The following is a 25,658-nucleotide window of genomic DNA, read 5'->3' on the forward strand; positions in this document are numbered from 1 at the left end:
TTACTAGAATTTCTTCCATATGAATTTTAATTGCATTAGCTGCTATTAACAATTTAATTATTCATCAAATGGATGTTAAGACAGCTTTCTTAAATGGAGATCTCGAAGAAGAAATTTATATGGATCAACCCGAAGGGTATGTGATTCCTAACAACAAGCATAAGGTATGCAAACTTATGAAATCTTTATATGGGCTCAAACAAGCACCAAAACAATGGCATGAAAAATTTAATCATGTTTTAGTTTCCAATAGTTATTTTATAAATGAATCTGATAAATGTATCTACAGCCAATTTTGTAACAATGTGGGTGTTATAATTTGTTTATATGTAGATGACATGCTTATTTTTGGTACTTCGTTAGAAATTGTAGTTGAGACAAAGAATTTTCTTGCATCTAAATTTGACATGAAGGACATGGGTGAAGCACATTTTATTCTTGGAATTAAAATTTCTAAATCAGATGATGGAATAATGCTTTCACAAGAAAATTATGTTGAAAAAGTATTAAAGAAATATAATCAATTTAATTGCAAACCTGTCTCAACTCCATATGATAGTGCTTTTCATTTAAGGAAGAATAAAGGGGTTAGTGTTTCTCAAAATGAATATGCACAAGTAATTGGTAGTTTAATGTATTTGATGAACTGTACTCGTCCTGATATTGCTTATGCAGTTTGCAGATTGAGCGAGATATACACATAGTCCAAATAAGGATCATTGGATTGCCCACGATCAGGGATATTAAAAATATTTGAAAAGGAACTATTAATTTTTGGACTAATGTATTCGGTTTTCCCTACAGTACTTGAAGGGTATAGTGATGCTAAGCTGGATTTCGATTCGAGATGAAACAAAGTCAACTAGTGGATTTATTTTCACATTAGGAGGGGCTGCAGTGTCTTGGAAGTCTTCAAAACAAACTTGCACAGCAAAATCAACAATGGAGTCAGAATTTGTTACACTTGAGAAAACAGACACTAAAGCAGAATGGATTAGGAATTTCCTCGCTGATGTTCCTCTTTGGATGAAACCAGCCCCTTCGGTTTCAATTCATTGTGATAGCATGGCTGCTATGTACAGAGCCAAGAATAAATCATATAATGGTAAGAGTAGACATATACGTCTAAGACATAATATTGTGAGGCAATTGCTTGAAGATGGAGTGATATCACTAAACTATGTAAGATCAGTGGTAAATCTGGCTGATCCTTTAACTAAAGCACTAGGTAGAAAACTGGTGTGTGAGACATCGAGGGGAATGGGATTGTTGCCTATAACAAAATTCAACAATGATAGTAACCCAACCTATGTAATTGGTAAATCCAAGAAATAGGTTCATATGGGTAAAAACAAGTCATTGGTTGTTTGGAGATACACTATCTATTTCTTATCCCTTCCTATGGTGTATAGTGTAATTGCAATGTAGAAAGGATGACTTTGATTCTTAATGAATTCCATAGTTCAATTTTGAATGGTGTATTTAATTGCAATTTTACACATGATGGATTCACCTATATAAGTGTGAAAGTGGGGCAGCTTTCTATGAAAAACTCAGGCAAGTTTTTTAAGAGCACTTATGAATTCTAGGCTTTTGGCGCATGGCCGAAAGATGCGATGATATCGGCACATATCTAGTCCAATCTTGAAGACATTGAGATGGGGTATAGTATCTTTTCAATTACTAGGGTTTTAGAGCTTTATTTCCATTGCTTAGATATGAAAATTGATCCCATGAAAATTGATGTAGCTTGGGAATACTTTACTTTGACATTGCTTTTTAATATATATATATATTACCTTCGGTTTTTTAGGTTCATCTATGTTTCTTTATTGTTGATCTAGCGTAATGAGAGTGGTTATTTCATTTTGATTTTGTAATTGAGGTCGAGAGATTCATCGCGAGAGATTATCCATAGATGAAGAGAATCAAGAGTGCGCTCTAGAGATAAGCCACTTAAGATTCCTCAGGATTGGGGTCATGTAGCAAGAGCTCCGATTCCTATTAGGGATTTCTAATATCTTATGCAATCGTGTGAAAGTAGGTTTAGAAGAGATTCACTCCTACCATAACATGTGATTAGGCACCAAGGAGTCTTAAGAGAACACTTGGTGTATGTTTGAAATTCCTTGGTCCAATAAAGCTAGGCTTTATCTATATTGAATTACAATTACTTTAATTCTTAATTTTCCAAGTAAAATCATATCCGTGCATCATTTTCATCTATTGTCTCTTGTTCTTATTACCCTTAATTTTGGTCTTTTATTTCTATTTGTCTTTTTAGATTGACTTTTTGATCATTGATTGTTAGTTAGCTAATGGAGATAGAATTAGCATCAATACTATCTAGTTCTTGTGGATTCCGCTTTACTTCTAAACATATTATTTTGATTGTCATATACACTTGCGTGCGTCCTCATCATTTGTAATAACAACAAAAAGAATTATAGGTATAAATAAGAACATGTTGATTTTGCTAATGGGATCTTTGAAACTAGTTTGTAAATGTCTACCGACCTTTGCAACATTTTCCCTATAATTTGATAGAAATTAATGCACTCACGCACCAAGAACTAGTATATATATAGTATTTAGATGTAATAATATTAACCTCTAATTTAATTCGAAAGCTAAGAAAATATCTTTTTATTCATAATTATTTAATATTTATTTTGAATAATAATAAATATTTGTTATTATATGTCTTTCATATAAAATTCATTAACTAGATTGAACTTTTTATTTTGTTGTATTATTTATTTTGACCTTCTTGCTTTTAAAAATATGTAATTAGTTTATGTTTTGGCCCATTTGCATTTTATGTATTTTATCTATTATTTATTTTAACTTATGTATTTTTTAAACATTGAATATAGTTTGTTGGTCTTATTCATTATTTTTAAAGATCATTAAATCATCCTAACTAATGCATCTTAATACCTACTTTTCCTTTTGATAGTGCTTATCGAATTTATTAAAAAAAAAAAAATTGCTTTTGTGTTTTTCATTTTCATTCCTATAAGTTCAATTATTGGCACATGATAATTTACACAGGGTCAATATATCATAAGTTGGGTAAATCTGTGTTTGTAGGATAGGTAATTATCACAACACTATCTGATTTATTCATAAAATTTGGGTTGTTTAGGGAAGGAGGTAGATAAAATAATCTTATGTTTTGAAATAAGGATCAAAATACAAAAATCAATGACATCGTTAAATACTTTAAAAATTGTAAAAATAGAAAATAACAAATCAAAATATTAAAAATTCATTAAAACCTGCTTGAAATATTAACAGTTAAAAAATGGACGGCATCCACAATGGTTGATGAATCTGCGTACGATATTTCTCATTGATCAGGTCAGCTTTGACATCCCCTTCATGAATTTGCTTTTGACTATAAATTATAAACTCAGCTATGAATTGAAGATTACTTTTGTCTTCATGCCCACTTTTGTCTCTCTGAAATGAACTTTAATTTAGACTTTTTCCAATGTATGGCTGAACGAAGATACAATTTCACAAGAGACTTATAGTTTGGTTGTATATAAAGATAGACATCACTAATAAAAGTTTCAAATATATTAGGTGGCTGGTTTTCAATGTTCAATCCTTCCACCTCCCATGTCCTTTTCCAAGTACCTTCTACCCATGACTTGGTGAACTCTCGACGTGACCGAAGGCTGTTTATTCTCTAAACAGGCTATAAAAATTCTAGTGTCTTGAATTCCATTCCCTATCTAATTCTAAATGCATGCAAAAGGGACAGATGGTGAATTATTTCAAAACATAAATTAATAATGTGATGACACACACCCTCACTTTCCTTTTTTTTTTCTTTCTTCTTCGTCTGTTGTTTTTGGGGTGCATGAGGCGTGCACATTGATAATGTGAAAGCATATTTCTATTATGCTTCACGTGTTTAATCAATACAGGACGTTAAGAAGTGTTTATATTCTCCGTACAAAACATTCAAATAGTGACATTAATTAATTAAGTTTCGAAAGAGGAGTAACACTTAAAAAGACTATGATTTTTGGGATGTGTGATTCCCTTGAAAATTATCTAAAACCTATTTTAGCCTTGTAAACAAATTTTTTTAACACTAATCTTTACAAGCACATTATTTGTAGTGATCAAACCTAGAGACCGAGCCATGATAAAAGGTCCACACAAATCACTATAATTATAATGAAACTAGTTAACAAAAATTTGGAGAGGGCAAACACTAGTTAAAAAGGTTAAATAATAAAATTTTTACTAAATATTTTTCTAAAAATATAATTTTTTCATTATATATACTAATTTATTATAAAGGGACTTGTAAATAAACTACCTGTAAAAATATACTTTATTTAAAATATATTTAAATTTATAAAGCTATATGATGTACAAATTTATTGATAAAATGGGGGTTTTAAAAAAACAGAAAGGTGGGGAAGGAACTTAGAAATATCTCAAAAGCTATGACAACCATTGTCACCATGTTTCTATTGGAACAATAACATACCCTCGCAAATGACATACTTTGTATAAATAATCAATCTCATATAATTATTTACCAGGACAAATTTATTTGAGAAGAATTCAGTCATATTTTTATATGTCATTAAATTTATAATTATTGAAAACAATTAATTTATTAAGAATTCAGATATTTATTTATTGGCCCAAAGTAAATTAAAAGAAAGTATATTTTAGATTTTCGTTTATTGACACAAAATATACAATAAACACATGTTTCACACATAGACCAAGCTTACAAATTAAAACAAATTTACAATTTAATACGGATAACGGTTAAAAAATGCTATTCATCAACTAAATGAAGTCGAGAAACATTCTCAATTAAACAATTTTTAGATGTGATTTTAAATATCATATATTAACACATCATCATCATCTCCCAATGTGGTCTCCAAGTCATCACTTTACCTTCTTCCACGTCACCTTTTTCTTTATAAGTTTATTATCATTAACATCATATTCGCCATCATTATCATAATTAATTTAATTTACTAGCCGAAAGTTGAAAAAAATAAACGGAAAGGCATAATATACTTCTTCTCTGTGTATATCAACAATATTACAAATGGGTATTTATTCCATACATAAGAAAAATAAACAAAAGGCAACTGAGAGAATGCATGGATGCAACATATAAATTTAGGGGTTGTTTGGCATCATTTTTATTTTTTGTTTTTGTTTCGGTATATTTTGATACACTAACTATTGTGCATTTTAAGAAGCTGAAAATACAAACACATTTGATTAATATAAAATTATTACAACGCTTTTTATTTTATTTTATTTTTTTCAAATTCGTATTTTTTAAATTTCTTTATAAAAATTTATTTCTATATTAGTTTATTTAATTGTATTATTAAATAAAAAATATGAATAAAAAACTGATCAAAAAGCATAATAATAATTTTGTTGTAACCGTTTGAAACAAAAGAAATCAATAACATCTTAACTTGGACCCATCAAATTTAAAAAAAAAATAAAGAGAAGAGAGGCTACAAAGATATAGTCATAATTGTTTTTGGAAGATCAAGTAATAAAATCAATAGCTTAAGCATAAATATTAGATTTTCACAAATATTTTTTAATATATATATATATATATATTAATATATTATATGTTATATCCTATTTTATAAAAACAAAATTCAAATAGTAATTTTAACTAATACTTTTTAAAAATATATTTTTTATATTACATAAAGTAATTTGTAAAACATCAACATGAAAAACAATGCATTTTTTTATAAATATATATTTTTAAAAATATTATTGTTTTACGCTATTGTTATTAATTTGTAAACAAATATTTTATTTATCCTTGCCACGCTCCAACGGATGCCCATTCACCCATGTGCATAGGTATGAGCATTTTCTTCTTAATGGGTTCACTTTGATGAGCATGTTTTAAAATTGTAATTTCTATGTAAAAATTATATTTATTTATTACTAATATAAATATAAACATATAAATCCTTAAATGATCAACAATGTATGTGTTTTGGACTAGCTGCATAAGTAATATAGTAAGTGATTATAGAGTTGCTCAATTAATATATAAGTAAAGTGTGGCTTCGTTAATCGCTACAAAAACCAAGACTTTTAATGACAACTGTCTTTCTATTGTTTTGCAACAAATATTAGGGTTTTTGTGTTAAAAAAACTAATTGACATTTATATTTATATTGATTGTGATAACTTATATTTTTCGTCACTATTATATTAATAATTGTGACAATTTCATATGTGTTCCACAACACATGACTGTTAGTAATTATTACAACTTGGGTTGCTAGAGTAGTGAGAGCATCAACCACATAAATCCCATCTGCTTTAACCCGGATTGTTCCTCTAGGAACTCCATTGATACAATTGGTGGCCATTTCTTCAATCAAAATTTGAGCGGCATAAAGTTCTTTGTTACACAAAAAGCCTCTGCCGCCCACATCCAACATTTGCTTTGTGGCGATATTTAATCCATTGTAGAAAATTTAAACTTGCATCCACTAGACAATGCCATGTTGTGCATATTTCCTCAAACCCTCCTTGTACCTCTCCTATGTGTTATGAAGAGTTTCATACTCCATTTGGTTATATAAAAAGATATCACTCCGCAATTTCGTGAACTTCACCGGACGGAAATATCGCGTAAGAAACTTCTCGGCTAGTTGTGCTATTGTAGTAATCTACCCTTGGGGCTAGCAACTTAGGCATTGCTTGGCCCTTCCTAGTAGCGTAAAGAGAAAAAAGTTGAAAGCGAATCACATCCTTGAACACCCCATTCGCGTTGAATGTGTCACAAATTTGCGAAAAGCCTATCAAATGAGCATATAGATCCTCATCTTGAAATCTATTAAACCGGCACATCTGCTGAACCATTTGAATAAAAGTCAGCTTTAACTCAAAGTTGTTTGCCTCAATCAGAGGTCAAACTATGCTAGAAGTGGTACCCTCCATGTTGGGTCTTGTATAATCTGAAATACTGAGTGTGGGGTTGCCATTGGATTTGCTTGCTCAAACTTAACACTGACCTCAATAAAATTAGTTCCTCTCAAGACGACGGTCCTCAAATTATGTCGGAAAGTATGCTAAATTTAAGAATCTTCCTCTAAAAATCTAAATTTCAGAATCTTCCTCAACAAATCTAGAAGGATTTTCTCAGGTCATGCAAGAGTACCTTTACAAGAGAAGAACAAAATTAGTTTTTAATCAAAGCAAATCACAACCACAAACAAAAATTTAATTATGAAACATGAAAAGATAATAAAGAAAAATAAAATAGCTAAAATAACAGAATCCTAAAGTTCTTAGAATGCTAGTCCCCGGCAATGGTGTGAAAAACTTGATATGGCCCTCGCGTATACACCATAAGTGCACTAGCCATAAATAGTAGTATAATGTACTTGAAGGTTGGGTAGTCTAATCCATAGGGATCCGCTCTACTAGTTCTTCTTCACTCATTATTATCTAATCTATGAAAAGAGATTGATGTTGCTAACCATCATTATAATAAATCTAAAGACTAAGATGGAGAGAGATGATAACTTGAGGTAAAATCAAGGGATGGAGCAGTACCCCCAGGCTCCCTCCTTTCAAGATGCTTGTTAAGAATTCCTATATTGGCTATTAGTAAAGTTCTCTTGGACTGTGAAGATTCCTAGAGTAATTGATCCCTTTGGTCCAAGTAATCAGCCCTAATCCCATATGGTAATGATGCATTACCATATGATTGCATGATACTCTGTGAATCCCTCTATAATGTTTAACCTTAATCCGAAGAGTTTGATACCATACACCTTAATTCTAGGAGTGCACTCAACCTCCAAGGAGTTCAATACCATACACCCTATCTCTAGGTATGTACTCAACCTTCCGAGGAGCTCAACACCATACACCCTAGCTCTAGGAGTGCAATCAACCCTTATCTTCTTTGTGTGATCTAATATGATGGATTTCTCAATTGTCATCATGCCAATTAAATATGCAATTATGGCTTTCACACAATGTAAATTGCAAGCATCAAGATATATAAAATATTTACAAGAATACTCATAGCCAATACATAGAAATAAGGAAAATCAAATATAATAACTCTTGAGATTCATGGCCCGAGACACCGAACGATGGTTTAGCCTCTTATGTTTACTAATAACAAGATATAATCCAAAATTAAAGACAAGAAGGAAATCATAATGAAAAACTCTCTTAAACTTCTCTCAATGGTTGCAATGGAAACCAAGGATGGAGAAAGTTAATTTGTCAAACTCTCACCTCCGGACCTCAAGAAAAGCTTTAATCTTCCCTTGAATGATGGTCTTTGACTCTTCCTTCAAAACTCTAGCCCTCTCCCCTATTCTCCAACAAAAAGTCCTCTAAAGAGTCTGACTTTAAGTCTTAAATATGTAGGTTTGGCCTGTGCATAATTGTGCTTTGGAGCATACTCGTAGTCGTACACTTTGTTGGCAAATTTAAGGACTTGAATAATTCAAAAAATCCACCTTCAGAGATTTGCACGCACTGAAGCATGGACTAAAGCTCTTCCTTAATTCCTCAAAACCTGTAAACTGTATGGGTATAAGCACTGCCGTGCTTCCTTTTACGAGGCTGTACAAGGAGCAAAGGGGTCGTGTTGGCTTAGTTAACTTTGAATTCTCAGCTCTTGTGATTTGCACAGCTTAAACATGGCCTAAGCATGGCCTAAGCATGGCTGTGCTTCACTCTGGACTGCTCTTTTCTTCTTGTTTAGATCTAATTCGCACGTATTCTCATTCTTATGCTTTGAAACTTGTTATCTTGCTCATTAATGTACAAAATATCCAAAGTGGCAATAAAATATAAAAAAAATCATGTGAGAAGACAAGCAAAGTGCATGCAAAATATGTGTAAATCATGTGTATAATATAAACTCATCAATAACCTATGGTGATTTATTTAAAAGGAATTTGATTGTTGCCTTGGTTTGATTCAAGGGCTGATTTGTTTGAAGTTTATTTTCTTAAAAAATGCAATTGCATACAATTGCCTTCAATAATAAATCTCATCATAACTGTTGATGTATCTGAAATATATGCTCAAGTTGCTTTCCATTCATTTGCTATGTTTATTGGATTCAAGGTATTATTGGTTTTCTAAATACAGCTAATTCAGTTTTGTTTTCTTCATATTTAAAACACGGATTTGTCAATTATCGCTAGTGTCATAATAAATTTTGGAGAATTCATAAGACACAAGAAGAAATCAAATTAGGCTATAGAATTTTTTGGCTAAATCCCGAAACTCTTACGGGCTCTTTCATGCCCATGACCGAGGATGTGAAGCCATCCTGAGAAGGTCTTTAGAAGGACTTTTTATGGCTTTTTGGAGACATTCTCAACACTCTCTTCTCCTACCTCGACCATTCCTCTCCATCTTCCAAATCCAGGGTAAAGAAGACTCAAGAAGACATTCTTAGGCAAGGAAATCAAAAGAGGAAGCAAGATCCGGCAAGATCTCCCTCCATCTCCCATTGTTCAAGCTTGTAGAGGGCAAGGAAACCACCCCTTTAGTGGTGTCGTTTGAAGCTCTTCTCGACTTATCTCTTTGCATTCTTCATTTGAGGGAGTTTTATGTTGCTTTATTTGGTTTTTTTTTTGTTGATTTCATCATGTATCTTGTTAGTATGAACAACTAAACCCCAAGGTCACTGGATGTCGGTGAACCTTGGGGTGAACTTGTGTAGTTGGATGCTTTGATCTATTCTATTGCATTTTGGTGTGTTTGTTATTCATGATTGGTGTACTTTGATGTATTGATATGAATGAGAATTCTGTATGTCGATATCTAGGTTGTACTGGGTTGCGTGACCATCGCCCTTATACTAGACACACTTAGCTTGGAAGGGATTCATGTACAAATACGCCGTGAACATTAGGTATTTTGTGCCCCTCCAATATTAGGGTTGGACCTAGTTTAAGTTTTGGCCTTAATTAGAGAATTCCCTTCTGTATTGTAATCATAGGAGGATTTGGTTAGAAGAAATTCCTTATCAATACTAGTACCGGATTAGGGGTCAAATGCCATGACCATCGGGTTAACCTATCTTAGGAATCTCTTGGTCCAAATCACCAATTGCACGGTGTTCTATCATCCTTCTCACTTTAGTAGCCCCGAGGGATCCACATCTGTGACCATCTTCATCACTTGATTTTACCCCTGCTTTTGCCTCGATTGTAGACACTCATCTTAGAGTTCTTTCTATTACTTTGCAATTTAGAACACATCACTCGAATCTGTAGGATAGACAACACACGAAGAGGAAGTAAGGGTAGCTCGTTGGGCCTTGAGAATACGACCCTCTCTTGCTTCTGCGAGAGGTATTACTTGATGACCCCATGCATTTGCGGGTGTCACACTAAAATGGGAGGGAACTAAAATGGTAAATGATAAGTGCTTGAGTAGACATATTTTTATATATTTTTTACATGCATTGAGCATTATTTTTACCATGGTTTATGTCTCATATTGTGTATTTGGTGTTCTTTTATGCATATAGGTTGTGAATGCCTTGAAGAGTAAAAAGGAAGCAAAGATAGACTATAAAGACACAATGTTGGGATTTTTTGTTCAATTTAAGGACCAAGACACGAGAGGAGTTCATAAACGTGGAGATGTGTGCCAACTTCCAAGAAGATTCAAGTCAATCACTAGTTGGAAGGGCACAACGGCAGCCACATCTTCATGTTCCTTCTCTTTGTGAAGATTGCAAGTCCTCTCAAAGATACGTTGATGAAGAAAAGTTTTATAACCTACCACATGAACGTGTGCTCGGACATGTGGCCTCAAGAGAAGAGTGTTTGGACCGCGTTTTGCGAAAAGTACTGTAGCAAAATTACTGTTCATGCGACCGTGTGGAAATTCCACGCGCCCGCATGGAAATTCTTGCAGCCCACCCGGGCGCGTGGAAAATCCACATGGGCGCGTGGGGGTACGTGACAGACGCGGTCTAAGGCCTATAGATAGCCATTTTGCCCTATTCTTTCTCATCTTTTGTGCGGCACTTGAGGGGTGAGACGGCTAGGGTTTGGAGAGGAGGTCTTTGCGGCTTTGGAGGTGCTTCATCACCAACTTTGATCTATTCCTCCTCCGTCATAGCATCAAGGAAGCCACCGGTGAACCTAGCTTCAGAGTGGGTCCTTCAAGACGTCGAAGCTCTCCATCAAGGCCATCAGTTCATATATAAGGGGGTGTATTTCTATGGTTTTAATGTACTTTCATTCATTGATGGTGTGTTTTGTATGTTGCTCCATGGAGAGCTAAAACCCTAGAGGGTATTTGGGCTTGTGAACCCTAGGATTCTCATCTTTTGTGGATTTTCTTAGTGTTTCTACTTAATCCGAGTTTGATTAAGTTTTAATCTTGATTGTCTAATGCTTGCTTGCCTTATTGATCTTTTGGTTGTTTGGTTTGCATGATTTGTTACCTTGGTGAGAGAGAGGTCTCCATTAGGGTTAGAATCTCAAGATTGAAGAGGGTTGAGAGGGTGAGTCATGAGATAGGGAGCATCCCCTTTCCCCTCCGATTGGTGTATTCTATCTCCGTTCCCTAAGCTCTATGCAACCATATTTGGTGTGAGGTGTGAGATTGAGAGATTTCTCCGTCGGGACCTTGTAGGGGGTTAGGATCTTTCGCCGAGAATTAGGGTTGGATCAATCTTTAGGAATCAGATACACCTCTTTTAATCCCTAGAATGTTTTGCGGTCATATGTGGTGTGAGGTGTTGAGATTGAGCGATTTCTCCGCTGGGACCTCGTAGGGGACTAGTATCGGCGATCTAGAGGCCGGATCCGATTATATTTGGATTTTCCATGACTTAACTTACTCATCATAGAAACACTTTGCTTATCCGATACCTAATACCTGAATCCTAGGGGAGCATTGCCCGAATACCCCACTTTTACTGATTGAGATCTCCATCCATTTCACCCTTGCATATTTGTCTCCGGTATTCATTTCTTCGCACATTAGATCACCACACCTTTCCATTTATCATTAGGCTAGAAAACAAAGAAGAAGTTAGTACTAGTAGCCCTGTTCCCTGTGTATTCGACTACCCGACTCACCGGGTATATTATTACTTCGACACCCGTGCACTTGCAGTTTACACGCATATTCAGACGTGTCAGTAAACCATCCATGTAAACATCATAAAGATAAAATACAACATCAATTTGAAATTGGCAATAGTATCACTTATTTCTGTTATTGGCAATCAAGCCCAAAAGAAAATCATAAGTCTTTATGACGACATTATGACTAAATCTCACTGCTCATCTTTTATCAAGTTTAGTGAGTAAAATAAATTGATAAATTCTTATTAAATAAGGAAAATGAAAACAAATTATCACAAAGATAGAATAAGATATCTTTTGAGATCCATTCATTAAGTGATGTGCTTATAGCCAATACATTTGACATCGATCTACTTCAGACTGAGCTTTAAATGAAAAATATTATTGATAACATCCAAACCAAGACACAATAAATATACTAACTAGTAAGGGGATCAATTCATTCTAACGATAGATCAATAATCAACTTCTAACAAATCAAATAGTTTTTTTGTTAGTTTCAAGAAATGTTAGTGATTGCACTCTTCGCAAATGAACCGATCATAACAAGTAATAAAGTGGTACCACATGAGGGGTAGGGTTGTTGAACCATAGGGACTGGACTTCTAGTACTAGTTGATCTTCTAATCTCTAGCCGGTCAAAAGATGGTTGGTAAAATGATTAACTAAACAAAGAAAAGAAAAGGAGATGTAAGTAACAAGCAAATTAAGGTTGAGTTTTTAACAACAAGAGAGCAATGCTGCAGGATAATCCCTATGTGCTTAAGTGTACTGAATTTCTTTTAATATTTACCAGGTACATTCTAAGATTCTTCCGGGTGTTCAAAAGCAATTTTGTATCTATAGCTCTCAAATATGCCCAATTTTGCTATTATAACTATGGGTTTCACACACGCTCAGTTTTGTAACTTTACAAGGTAATCACAACTACGATAATCAACACACGGCAAGTTTTACAAAGCAACTATGCAAATTAAGCACGCCAAGTTATATGACACATGAATTAACACAAGAACGCAATAAAACACCATAAATATTAAAAGCAAGTAAATCAAAGTACACTAAGCAACATAGTTCAACATCCTAAGGCACAGTGGAACGGTTAGCTCCTCATGAATTCATACAACTGAGAGGAAGAAATAAATGCATTAAGGTGAAAAATTATCACTCCCCCTTTTACAAAATCTCTTCAGTTCTGCTTCAAAAGCTTCATGGATGAGCTAACTCCACTATTTCAGTGCCTCTAACTCAACCTTGATCTCCTTATATGGTGTGGTGAAGGCTGATCATTGTTCCTGACAATTACCCGAAGTTGATGAAGAAAACCCTCAGCTAAGCTTTCCCTCTCAAACTTAGATCTAGTAGATAAAAAGTACTTTTTGGGCTCAACACGACCTAAGCACGGTCATTTTTCAACTGTGTTTTATGTTAGGTTTTTGAGAGAATCGGCTAAGTGTCATTGATAAGTACTTGAGTAAACATATTTCTCTATATGTTTTACATGCATTAAACATCATTTTTACCATGGTTTATGTCTCATTAAGTGTATTTGGTGTTCTTTTGTCCAAATAGGTTGTGAAGGCCTTGAAAGAAGAAAAAGAAGCAAAGATAGGTTATGAATTCACCTTTTGCTAGTTTTGTGCAAAGTAAAGATCAAGACACAAGAGGAGCTCATACATATGGGCTATGTGCCAACTTCCAAGAGAATTCAAGCTAGATTATGAGTTGGAAGGGCACAAAGGCAATCACACTCCCATGTCCCTACTTGTGTGAAAAAAGCAAGAGCCTTCCCAACGATGATTAGATGACGAGAAGCCTCATAACCTACCACATCAACGTGTTCCCGTCCATGTGGCCTCAAGAGAAGAGTGTTGGAGTCTTGTTTATGAAGAGCACTGCAGTAAAGTACTGTAGGAAAATATTGTAGAAAATAAATGCAGCAGTATTATAGTAAAATAATATTCACGTGACCGGGTGAAAATTCCACCCAGTTGTTTGGGTAGTTCTGCAACCCACATAGGTGCGTGGAGGCTCACATGGTCTCATGGAGGCACGTGACAACCCTGATTTCAGATTATAAATAGCCATTTTGCCCCTATTTTTTTGACATATTTTGTGCGGCACTTGAGATGTGAGGCGGCTAGGGTTTGGAGAGGAGGTCTTTGCGGCTTAGGAGGCATTTCTTCACCAACTTCAATCGATTACTTCTCCATCATAACATTAAGGAGGCCACCGGTGACCCTAGCTTCCGAGTGGATTCCATCAAGACTTCAAAGCTCTCCATTAAGGCCATCAGTTCAGATATAGGGGGTTTATTTTTGTGGCTTTTATATACTTTCATTCATTGATGGTTTGTTTTATATATGGCTCCATGGAGAGCTAAACCACTCGAGGGTATTTGGGCTTGTGAACCCTAGGATTCTAATCTTGTGTGGATTTGCTTTGTGTTTATATTTAATTTGAGTTTGGTTGAGTTTCAATCTTGTTTGCCTAATGCTTTGCTTGCCTTATTGATCTTATGGTTGTTTGGTTTACATGATTTGTTCACCTTGGTGAGATAGAGGTCTCCATTAAGGTTAGAACCTTAAGATTGAAGAGGGTTGAGAGGGTGAGTCATGAGATAGTGGATCATCCCCTTTCCCCTCCGATTGGTGTATTATATCCCCGTATTCCCTAGGCTCTAAGCAACTATATATGGTGTGAGGTGTTGAGATTGAGAGATTTCTCCACCAGGACCTCATAGGGGGATTAGGGACCTTTCACCTAGAAGTAGGGTTAGGTATATTTTTACGAATCGGATACACCCTTTCGATAGAGTTTATTGTGGTCATATGTGGTATGAAGTGTTGAGACTCAGAGATTTCTCCACCTGGACCTCGTAGGGGATCAATATCGGTGATTTGGAGGTAGGATCCAATTATCTTTGGATTTTCATGACTTAACCTACTCCCTCTAGAAACACTTTGCATACCTGGTACCTAATATCTGAATCCTAGGGGAGCCTTGCCCGAATACCCCACTTTTACTGATTGAGATCTCCCTTCATTTTACCCTTGTATATTTGTCTTTAGATAATCATTTCTTCACACACTAGATCATCACATCATCCCATTGATTATTAAGCTAAATAGCAGAGAAGCAGTTAGTACTAGTAACCATGTTCCCTGTGGATTCGATTACCTGACCCATTGGGTACTTTATTACTTCAACACCCATGCACTTGTGGTATACACACGCAAGAGGTGTGTCAGTCACCTAGAGAAAATCACGAGGAGAGCATGGTCGTGCTTTGCATGTGCTTTGCTAGAGCACGCAGATCGTCCTTCCCCTGAGAGAAATAAGCGCTTCAATCTAGTGATAATCACGGGGAGGGAGCACCCTCGTGCTTCCCCAGTGCTCTACTTGGAAACACACCCATGCTAGCCAGCTACTCAAGTTTCTTGGTAACAACAATAATCATGACCAAAATGCACGACTGTGCTCGGCTTGGACACTTAGAAAATTGCCTTCTTTGGTTGATTTTTTCTGCAATTTTAGTCCTATTTGCTTTGAACTTTAAAATCATGCACCATGAATGAAACATATTGAGAATAGCATCACGTGTATATAAAAGGTGCTGAAAGACGAGCAAAACTATAATTTGGGGGTGCATAAAACATGATACTAAATGCACTCATTAGCTAGGCATGGAAAATCTTGTCTGGCCAAAACCAAACTTTATAAAATTAGATGACGTGAATAAAAACATCTCCATATTTTATGCTGAACTTTGGTGGTATCTTTATACTGATATGTAAAGAATGCAACTCCACTACTAATAAATGTTTGAGTGAACATATTTCTTTGTATGTTTTACATGCATTGAGCATCACTTTTATCATGTTTTATGTCTCATAAATTGTATTTGGTGTTCCTTTGTGCAAATAGGGTTGTGAAGGTCTTGAGAGAAGGAAAGGCAGCAAAGATAGGTTATGAAGGCTTATTTTGGGAGTTTTTGTACAATATAAGGATAAAAACACAAGTGGAGCTTATATACATAGGGGTGTGTACCAACTTCAAAGGAGGATTCAAGTTAAATTGTGAGTTGGAAGGGCACAAAGGAAGCCACATTTTCATGTCTTTACTTGTGTGAAGATTTCAAGAACCTTCCCAATAATGATTAGACAATGAGAAGCCTCATAGCCTACTACACGGTGACTGGGTCAAAAATCTATCCAGGTGGGTGGAGGAATCTGTATCCCACCCAGGCGGGTGAAAGTTGATCCTGGCGGGTCAAGACACATGACAGACATGAGCTGGTTATTATAAATAGCCATTTTGACATATTCTTTGGGAACTTTTTTCAAAGCGTTTGAGAGGCAAAGTGGCTAGGTTTTGGAGATGAGGTCTTTGGCAAATTTGGGGGCATTCTTTACCAACTTTGATAGATTCTTTCTTTATCATATCATCAAAGGAGCTATCGGCGACCTAGCTTCAGAGAGGAATCCTTCAACACGTTGAGCGACCCATCAAGGTCATCATCACGAATTCAAGGGGGTTTTATTCCATGGTTCCCATTGATTTTCATTTCATTATTTGGTTTATGATTTGCCCCATGGGGGGCTAAACCCTAGTAGGTATTTGGGCATGTGAATTATAAGATCTTATTCTTGTATTGATTTAGTTTGTGTTTTCTATTAAATATGAGTTTAATTGAGTTTTAATAATATTGCTTTGTTATTATTTTCTTGCCTTGTTGATCTTATGGTTGATTGGTATGCATGATTTGTTTACCTTGGTGAGAGAGAGGTACCCATTAGGGTTAGAACTTCAAGATTGAAGAGGGTTGACAGGGTGAGTTATGAGATAGTGGAGTATCCACTTTCCCTAACAATTAGTACATTCTATCTCCATATTCCATAGGCTTTATGCAACCATATTTGGTGTGAGGTGTGAGATTGAGAGATTTCTTCACTGGGACCTTGTAGGGGTTAGGATCTTTCACCTAGAAGAAGAGTTAGATCTATCCTTTAGGAATCAAATGTACTCTTAGGAATCCCTAGAGTTTATTTTGATCATATGTGATGTGAGGTGTTGAGATTGAGCGATTTCTCCACCAAAACCTCGTAGATAACTAGTATCGGTGGTCTTGAGGCAGGGACTAATTATTCTTCGATTTCTCAACTTGATTGACTCGGTTTAGAAACACTTGGTAAATATTACGCTTAATGTTAGATCATAGGGGGAGCATTGCCCGAGTACCTCATCTTCATTGATTGAGATTTCCCTCATTTCTAATCTTCCTTGCTCACTTATGACATTTATATTTTTGTTATTGAGTTCATTTCACCATATTCTTGATTTTGACTAGTTAGAGGAGACTCATGAGTCATACGGGCTCAATGAGGCCTTATTGAGGCCGTATGGCCTAGTTAAATCTTTCTGAATTGTGGCAGACGGCCTCAATGAGGCTTCATTAAGGCCGTATTCCCTAGGATAAATTCATGAAGTCAATATTTCTTCTCCAAATGATTAAATGAAGATATGAAAGGGTTTAGAACACCGCCAAACTTGAAATAAAAGTTTAAAAACTCGATCTAATGCATGAAACAACACCAAGAACATGTGTTTCTCAAGAAGATAAACGATTAAACCACAAGAAAGATGACGAGAAAAAGGCACAAGGTATGTGAGCATGGACTTATTCATGTATAAAACACACTAAGAAAATACGAGAATGGTAAAACTACAACTAGAATACAAAAAATACAAATGCACATCCCCGAATGCTTGGGTTGTCTTCCAAGAAGCGGCTATTTAATATCACGAGCCTGACATACCTCATCACTTACCTCATTGGGGTTCAAAAAGTTTGAAGCTACCCCGGTTAACTTTGATATGCTATTTCTTCCCGGAAAATTCAACGACAACAATGAAAAGACTTCACATTGTTCATGAGCAAAGAGGGGTGAAAAATGTACCTTCCCTCCTTGAGGTGTTGGATGATGAGGGTTTGTACCTTTCGTTTCCTTCCATGGACTTCCCTCCATATTTTCTTTAACATTGATTCTTTTTTCTCTTTTTTTTGGGTATTGGTGCATGTCACCCTCTCCTTTGGTTGCTTCAAATTATGACTTTGAGGAAAGTGGGATTCTTCTTGTTCTTCATTCCATGGCTCCTCCAAGTACTTGTCTAAATGGTTCAAAGAGAGTACTTCCTACACACAATTAGAAATTAAAATATCAGTTTCATCAATGAAATAAAGTGTGCCATCATGATCCAAGAAATGTTTCATGGCAGCTGGTAGAGTGTACACTGCCTCTTATTCTCCAATTCTTAATATTAACTTTGCTCCTTTTAAGTCAATTAGGGCACTTGAGCTTCTGAGGAATGGTCAACCAAGAATTAATGGTGTCTCCACATCTTCATCAATATCCATAATGACAAAGTCTACAAGAAAAACAAATTTGTCCACCCGGACAATCACATCTTCTACAATCCCATGAGGTTTTTCTTGTTGATTGATCCGCCATCCTCATGGGTCTCAACTCATCCAAGCCAAGATTCAAGTACATGGTGTAGGGCATGAAATTAATGCTAGCCCCTGAATCCTCTAACACTTTTTCTTGAACCCCTCCTTTAAGCATACACGGAATCATGAAACTTCCCGGATCTTTCAGCTTTTGTGGGAGTTTATTTTCTAAAATAGCCGAGCAATTTCCTATGAGTACATCTGTGCCTTCCTCCTCTAATTTTCTCTTGTTAGTAAGGAGTTCTTTTAGAAACTTGGCTTATTTAGGCATTTGGGTCAATGACTTAACTATCGGAATGTTTGTGTGGAGTTGTTTGAAGATGTTGATGAACTTTCTAAATTAAACATCCTCCTTGTCTTGCTTCAATCTGGTCGGACAAGGAATTGGAGGCTTGTACTCGGATGATTTTGATGTCCTTTATGGTTGAGATTCATCATTTCTACCCTGATTATTTTCTTCAATGTTTTGTTCAGCTGGTTTGGGGTCTTCCTTAATGGCTACCACATTTTCCTTGTCACTTGGGTCAACTTCAACCCTTGTCTCAACTTGCCTCCCGCTTCTAAGGGCAATGGCCTTCAAGTTCTCCCTTGGATATTCTTTAATATTACTAGGAAGACTACCTAAAGGTCGCTCAATATTCATCTTGGTGAGTTGCACCACTCGATGCTCAAGTGATTGGATAGAAGCTTGGAGATTTCTCAAGATAGAACCTATCTCATTGAACTGTTCGGCATGCTGAGTAAGTTGAGCATTTACTTTGCCAAATTGTGTATCCATGCTTCTGGTTATGTTATTAAACCTTGCATCAGTACTGAAAATGAACTTGGCAAGAAACTCTTCAGTGGTGAATTTCTTCTCTATAGGTGGTTGTTGAAATTGGGATCCCTAGGGTGGTACAACTCTTTGATGTTGCCCTTGATTCCATACAAAGTTTGGGTGGTTATTCCATCCCAGATTGTAAGTTGTGCTATATGGATTTTCTTGATTTCTTTGTCCCTCAATGTAATCAACATTCTCGACAGGGGCGAAAGAGGAGCTAGCAATAGGACATTGGGCAACTCTGTGCCCACCATCACAAGTGCTATAACTTATAGCTATTTTTGACCTTGAACTACTACCCATGAGGAGATCTAGTTTTGGGTAAAACACTAAACTCTTCACCTATGAATTGAGGTCTTTCATATTCGGATAAAGTGCGTCTCTCTTCGGCCATGATTGATGACTCTATATCCTCAATTTTCATATTTCATTCACTTGAGCCTTCATCCACTTCTCTTTGTCTCCGATGCAAGGTTCTTTTGATTTCACTATACTGTGCAATTAAGTTCAATGAGTTTGCACGTGTCATGCACGGTACCTAGCAAAATCAACAAAGATAGTAGAAAGTTAAGCTCAAAAGAAAATAAAAGAAAAGAAATGAGAAAGTAAATAAATAACGAAATGGCTAGACCAATAAGCCAAAAGTTTCCTAGAATTCCTTAAAGTCCCTGGTAACAGCGCCAAAAACTTGATTGTTTTCCCGGAAGTGTATGGGATCGCCAAGTAATACCACGTGTAAAGACACAAGGATCGTATTCCACGAGGTTAAGGATCTACTATTACTTCTTCGAAGCCTATTTACTAGCCTAACATCTTAGGTGAGGAAAATTACTCTACTAGATGCAAGAAAATAAATACAAGATTGCCACACAAATTGGAGGAATAAGCAATGAGATTACAAGAATAACAATGATATGTAAAGGCATATAGATGTGGATCCCCTTGAGGGATCATCATGGTACAATGATGAAGAACAAAAGATGCAAGGGTGATTTGGACCGAGGGATTTCTAGATTAGATCAACCCCAATTTCTCGGCGATTGAACCCTAATCCCATATGAATGTCAATTGGAACCTCTTCCTAATCAACATCCCTATGATTGCATTAAGAACAAGGAAATCATGAATTAAGAGTAAACTAAACCTAAGTTTACCCTTAAAGAACGGAGGGCTACAGACACCCAATCTCTCGGCATGTCGATACAAGCTTCCCCTTTTAATCCATTCAAGATCTAGTACACGTGAGTAGGTTACATCAACATGTACTACTTAAATAAGAATCACAGATCTCTCTATAAGTAATTCTTAGCATGAAACTCAATGGATTAAACCACAAATCAACCCAAGCAATAACATTAAGAAACAATAATCCAAAATACATGATGAGCCCCCCAAAGTTTACCGACATCTTTTAGCCTTGGAGGGTCTAGTGTGCCATCAAACAAATGCAAATGAAAATGTAAAGCAAAACACAAAAGTGAGTTCATACATGACACTCCCTAGGTGAAATGATGAAGAAGGAGATGGAGATCATGCCGAATGAAGCTTCCCCTAGCTGAAGGCCACTTCCCGGTCCTAAGACTCATTCCCTCCTTGATGGTGGATCTTCCCCTTAAGTGATGATGTTTTGAAGCCTATAGAGCCCTTGAACTTCACCTTCAAAGATCTCTTCATTCTTGATTAGTCTAGTCTTCCAAGTGGTGGCTCAAGCTCTCCCCCAAAAAGTCTCTCTTTTCCAGCTCTAGAATGTGTCTTTTATACCCCTGAGTCATACGAGCCGTATGGAGGTTGTATAGAGGTAGTATGGAGCCCAAAGCATTGAAGATTCAAGGCATACCGGGATCCATACGGGATACATGGAGGCCGTATGACTTTGGCCAAACTCTCGAAATCGACAAGCCTCAGAAAAATTGTTAGGTGCTACAGTGACTGCTATAGTAATTCTGCTATAGTGATTTTGGTATAGTGATTCTGGTACATTTAGACACTTATCGGTTGATAAGTTCTTGAGTAGACATATTTTGTTACATGTTTTACATGCATTGAGCATCATTTTTACCATGGTTTTTGTCTTATATGGTGTATTTGGTGTTATTTTGTTCATTTAGGTTGTGAATTGCTTGAAGGGAGAAAAGAAAGCAAAGTTAGGCTATAAAGACACATTTTGGGAGTTCTTGTTCAATTCAAGGATCAAGACACAAGAGGAGCTTATGAACATGGAGGTGTGTGCCAACTTCCAAGAAGATTCAAGCCAATTAGTTGGAAGGGCACAAAGGCAGTCACAGCTCCATGCTCATACTCTTTGTGAAGAATGCAAGACCTTTCAAATGATGAGACGACAAAAAAAAGTCTTATAGCCTACAACATGGATGTGTGCCCGACCTTGTGGCCTCAAGAGAAGAGTGTTTGAACCCCGTTTATGAAGAGGCTGTAGCTAAGTACTATAGAAAAACAATGCAGTACGCTACTGTAGCATTACTATAGCAAAATACTATTTATGCGACCGCGTGAAAAATTCCACGTGACTGTGTGGAAATTCCTGCAGCTCACCCAGGCGCATGGAAATTCCATGCTGGCACGTGAAGGCACATGACAGTCACGGTTTATGACTATAAATAGGCGGTTTGCCTTATTCTTTGGAGACTTTTTGCAGGACTTTTTGCTAGCAGTCAAAGGGAAAAGCGGCTAGGGTTCTAGAAGAGGTCTTTGGTGAGATTGGGGGCTGTTCTTCACAAACTTTGATCGATCTTTCCTCCGTCATAGCATCGAGGGGGCTTTCGGCAACCTAGCTTTGGAGAAGGATTCTTCAAGACGTTGAGTGACCTATCAAGGCCATCATCACGAATTCGAGGAGGTTTTTCTCTATGGTTTACATTGCTATTCATTTTATTAATATTTGTTTTGTAACTTGCTCCATGGAGGGCTAAACCCTAGTAGGTATTTGGGCATGTGAACCCTAGGATCTTATCTTTTTTATTGATTTGCTTTATGTTTTCTATTAAATCCAAGTTGAATTAAGTTTTAATCTTGTGGTCCCATGGCTTGCATGTTTTATTGATCCTTGTGGTTGATTGTATATGCAAGATTTGTTACTTTGATGAGAGAGAGAGGTCTCCATTAGATAGTGGAGTGTCTTCTTTCCTTTCTGATGAGTGTTTCCTATCTTCGTATTCCCTAGACTCTATGCAACCATATTTGGTGTGAGGCATGAGATTGAGAGATTTCTCCACTGGGACCTTGTAGGGAGTTAGGGATCTTTCACCTAGAAGTAGGGTTAGATTCATCCTTAGGAATTGGTTTCACTCTTAGGTATCCTTAGAGCTTATTATAGTCATATGGGATGTGAGGTGTTGAGATTGAGCGATTTCTCTACTGGGACCTCGTAAGGGACTAGTACCGGCAGCTTGGAGGTAAGGGCAAATTATTCTTGGATTACCACGACTCACTAAACTCAGTTTAGATGCATTTAGCAAGTCTTAAGCTTCAATTTAGATCCTAGGGGGAACATTTCCCGGGTACCTCATCTTTGTTGATTGAGATCTTCTTCACTTTTTATCCTTCCTTTTCTTGCTTATTAATATTCTTGCAATTAGTTCACTACATCACAACCATTGATTTCGACTTGATAACTAAGAATTAGTTACTACTAGTACTTCCGTTCCCTATGGATTAGACTACTCACTCACCTGGGTATTTTATTACTTCGACACCTGTACACTTGCGGTACACACATGCAATTTTGACGTGTCATCAGTATTCTTACAATTAAGTTCATTTCATCATAATTCTTGATTCTAACTAGAAAACTAAGAAGTTGTTACTACTAATACTTCCGTTCCCTATGGATTCAACTACCCAACTATCTGGGTATTTTATTACTTTAACACATGTGTACTTGAAGAACATGAACGCAAATTGGTGGGTCAAGTTTTTGACGCCGTTGTCGGGGAATGAGATATTAGGAACATTAGGACTTGGTTACTTTAGTCATTCAGTTTTTCATTTATTTTTCTATTCCATACTTATTTATTTTGTTGTTCTCATTATTTCTTTTCATTGATTTTAGCTACATGTTATAACCCGAGGGAATCCTTCGACTTTGGTTGAAGAAGATCTTGAAATTGAGCATAGATTGAATTAAAGGGGCAAGAAACCTACACAAGAAAAGAATTTTGTAGCTGAAATAGAGGTTGAAAAATATGAAAATATGGCAGAACAAGAGGGGCAACAAAGTACACTTTCATATTTTGCTCAACCTACAATTTATGGGACACAGTCGAGAATTGTTAGGCACCGGTTGCAGCCCAAAAATTTTGAGTTGCAACCAGGTTTCATTCAGATGGTTCAGCTATCTGACAGTTCAATGGGTTAGCCAATAAAGACCCAAACAACCACATTGAGAATTTTCTTGAAGTGTGTGACATGTTGACAGTCAATGGGGTTTCAAATAATGCAATTTGCTTGGGGGCATTCCCATTCTCATTGAAAGGAAGAGCAAAACAGTGGCTCCATTCATTGCCAAGAGCTTCCATCACAACATGGAATGAAATGGTAGAGGCTTTCCTTTGCAAGGTATTTTCCTCCGGGAAATCGGTGAAGCTTCGAAATGAGATCTCTTCATATGTTCAGATGGAGCTAGAATCATTATTTGAGAAATGGGAATGATTCACGGACCTCTTGCGGAAGTGTCCACAACATGGGTTCCCCGAGTGGATGATCATTCACACATTCTACAATGGGTTGAATCCAAGCACTAAATAGCTCCTTGATGCCTCCGTGGAAGGAACATTAGGGAAACAAGACCCTAGAAGATGTCCGACAGTTGATTGAAGAGATGGGCTTGAATAGCTATCAATGGAATGTAAGAGAAAATGATGAAAGTGGCCATAATTCAGGAGATCGATGCGATTACTTCCTTGGCAGCCCAAGTTGAGGAGTTGAGCAAGAAATTGGATACTTTAACTTCACCAAGAGTAATTGCGATCACGAGTTGCAATGGATGTTGAGGTTCACATATGCCATCCGATTGTCCTATCTCAATTGCTACTTCAGCCCTAACAAGAATCCCTGTAAGGGCAAGGGTTTATAGAGTAATAAATTCTCAGGTGAGTGGGATATCGTTTCCACAGGGAGTAGAGAGTAAAAATACTTAAATTTCTACTTAACCAAGTGAAGATGAATAATGATTGTTTTGATAAGATGTGGTGTAAACAAGAGTAAAAGAAACAAGAAAAAGAAGCACAAGTAGGCAAGTAATAAGGCAATCTCAACCCTACTTGCACTGTGTACAGTTGCAAGACACTCTAGGGATTCCAAGTGATAAACCTATTCCTATGTGTAGATGTAACCCTTTGGTCTAAGCGCAAGGTCCCTAGTCACAATTAAGCCCTAGGTGCTAAAATCACTTTAACGCTTCACTCCGTTGCCTTTGCAACTAAGCCTCAGCGGAAGGTCATCCCTTAGCCCGTTCACTATACTATGACCACAAAGAACTCTTGGAACGTGGAGGTAGAGTAAATCAAATTGAAGGGGAAAGGGGACGCTTCGCTACCTCTTAACTCACCCTCTTAACCCTCTCCAATCTTGCTTTGTCTAACCCTCATGGCATGTCACCCATCCACAAAGGCTACCAATATAGACTCTCAACCCTAGTGTCACTCTAAGGGAGAAATCATTCAAGAAGCATTCAAGATTGGAACTCAATTAAAACATCAATAAAGGAAAGCATAATAAAAGGTTTAAAGAAACAATAGCATCCTAAGGTTGACAAATCCAAGTATCCACTAGGGAGTTTAGCTCTCTATGTAGCTAGTTACAATCAACAATGAAATCGAATGTAAAAACAAGTAATCCATAGAAAAACCCCCTCGGTGTTGAGAGCTCCAAGAAATGCTCACTATTGAGATAAAGTTTGAAATTCTTCAAGAAAAATCCTCCACTGGGAAGACTGCTTAAATTCCTCAAGAAAAGCCAAGGGATAAGGTGCAAGACAAGGAGAAAGGGACAGTTGTGTCACTCCCTTCATATACTCCAAGAATTTTCTATCCGGCGCATTTGAATAAGGACCAAACTGAAGAGCAAAACTAAAAATTTTTGGATTTATTCAAATAGTTGCATAGCAACATCCCATTTTTAGAGGCTTTGTCACAAATGCCTCGGTACGCAAAATTCATAAAAGATCTCTTAACAAACA

At 36.4% G+C, this 25,658-nt stretch overlaps 1 non-coding gene across 1 annotated transcript; it reads right to left on the reverse strand.

The window, feature by feature from the left end:
- Positions 1-24,061: 24,061 nt before the first annotated feature.
- LOC120264155 lies at positions 24,062-24,168 on the reverse strand. The gene has a single exon (XR_005537328.1). It is a non-coding gene; the product is annotated as a small nucleolar RNA R71 (small nucleolar RNA).
- Between the last annotated feature and the right edge of the window lie 1,490 nt (positions 24,169-25,658).

The sequence above is a fragment of the Dioscorea cayenensis genome, chromosome 6, assembly GCF_009730915.1.
Source record: "Dioscorea cayenensis subsp. rotundata cultivar TDr96_F1 chromosome 6, TDr96_F1_v2_PseudoChromosome.rev07_lg8_w22 25.fasta, whole genome shotgun sequence".
Classification (NCBI taxonomy): Eukaryota; Viridiplantae; Streptophyta; class Magnoliopsida; order Dioscoreales; family Dioscoreaceae; genus Dioscorea; species Dioscorea cayenensis.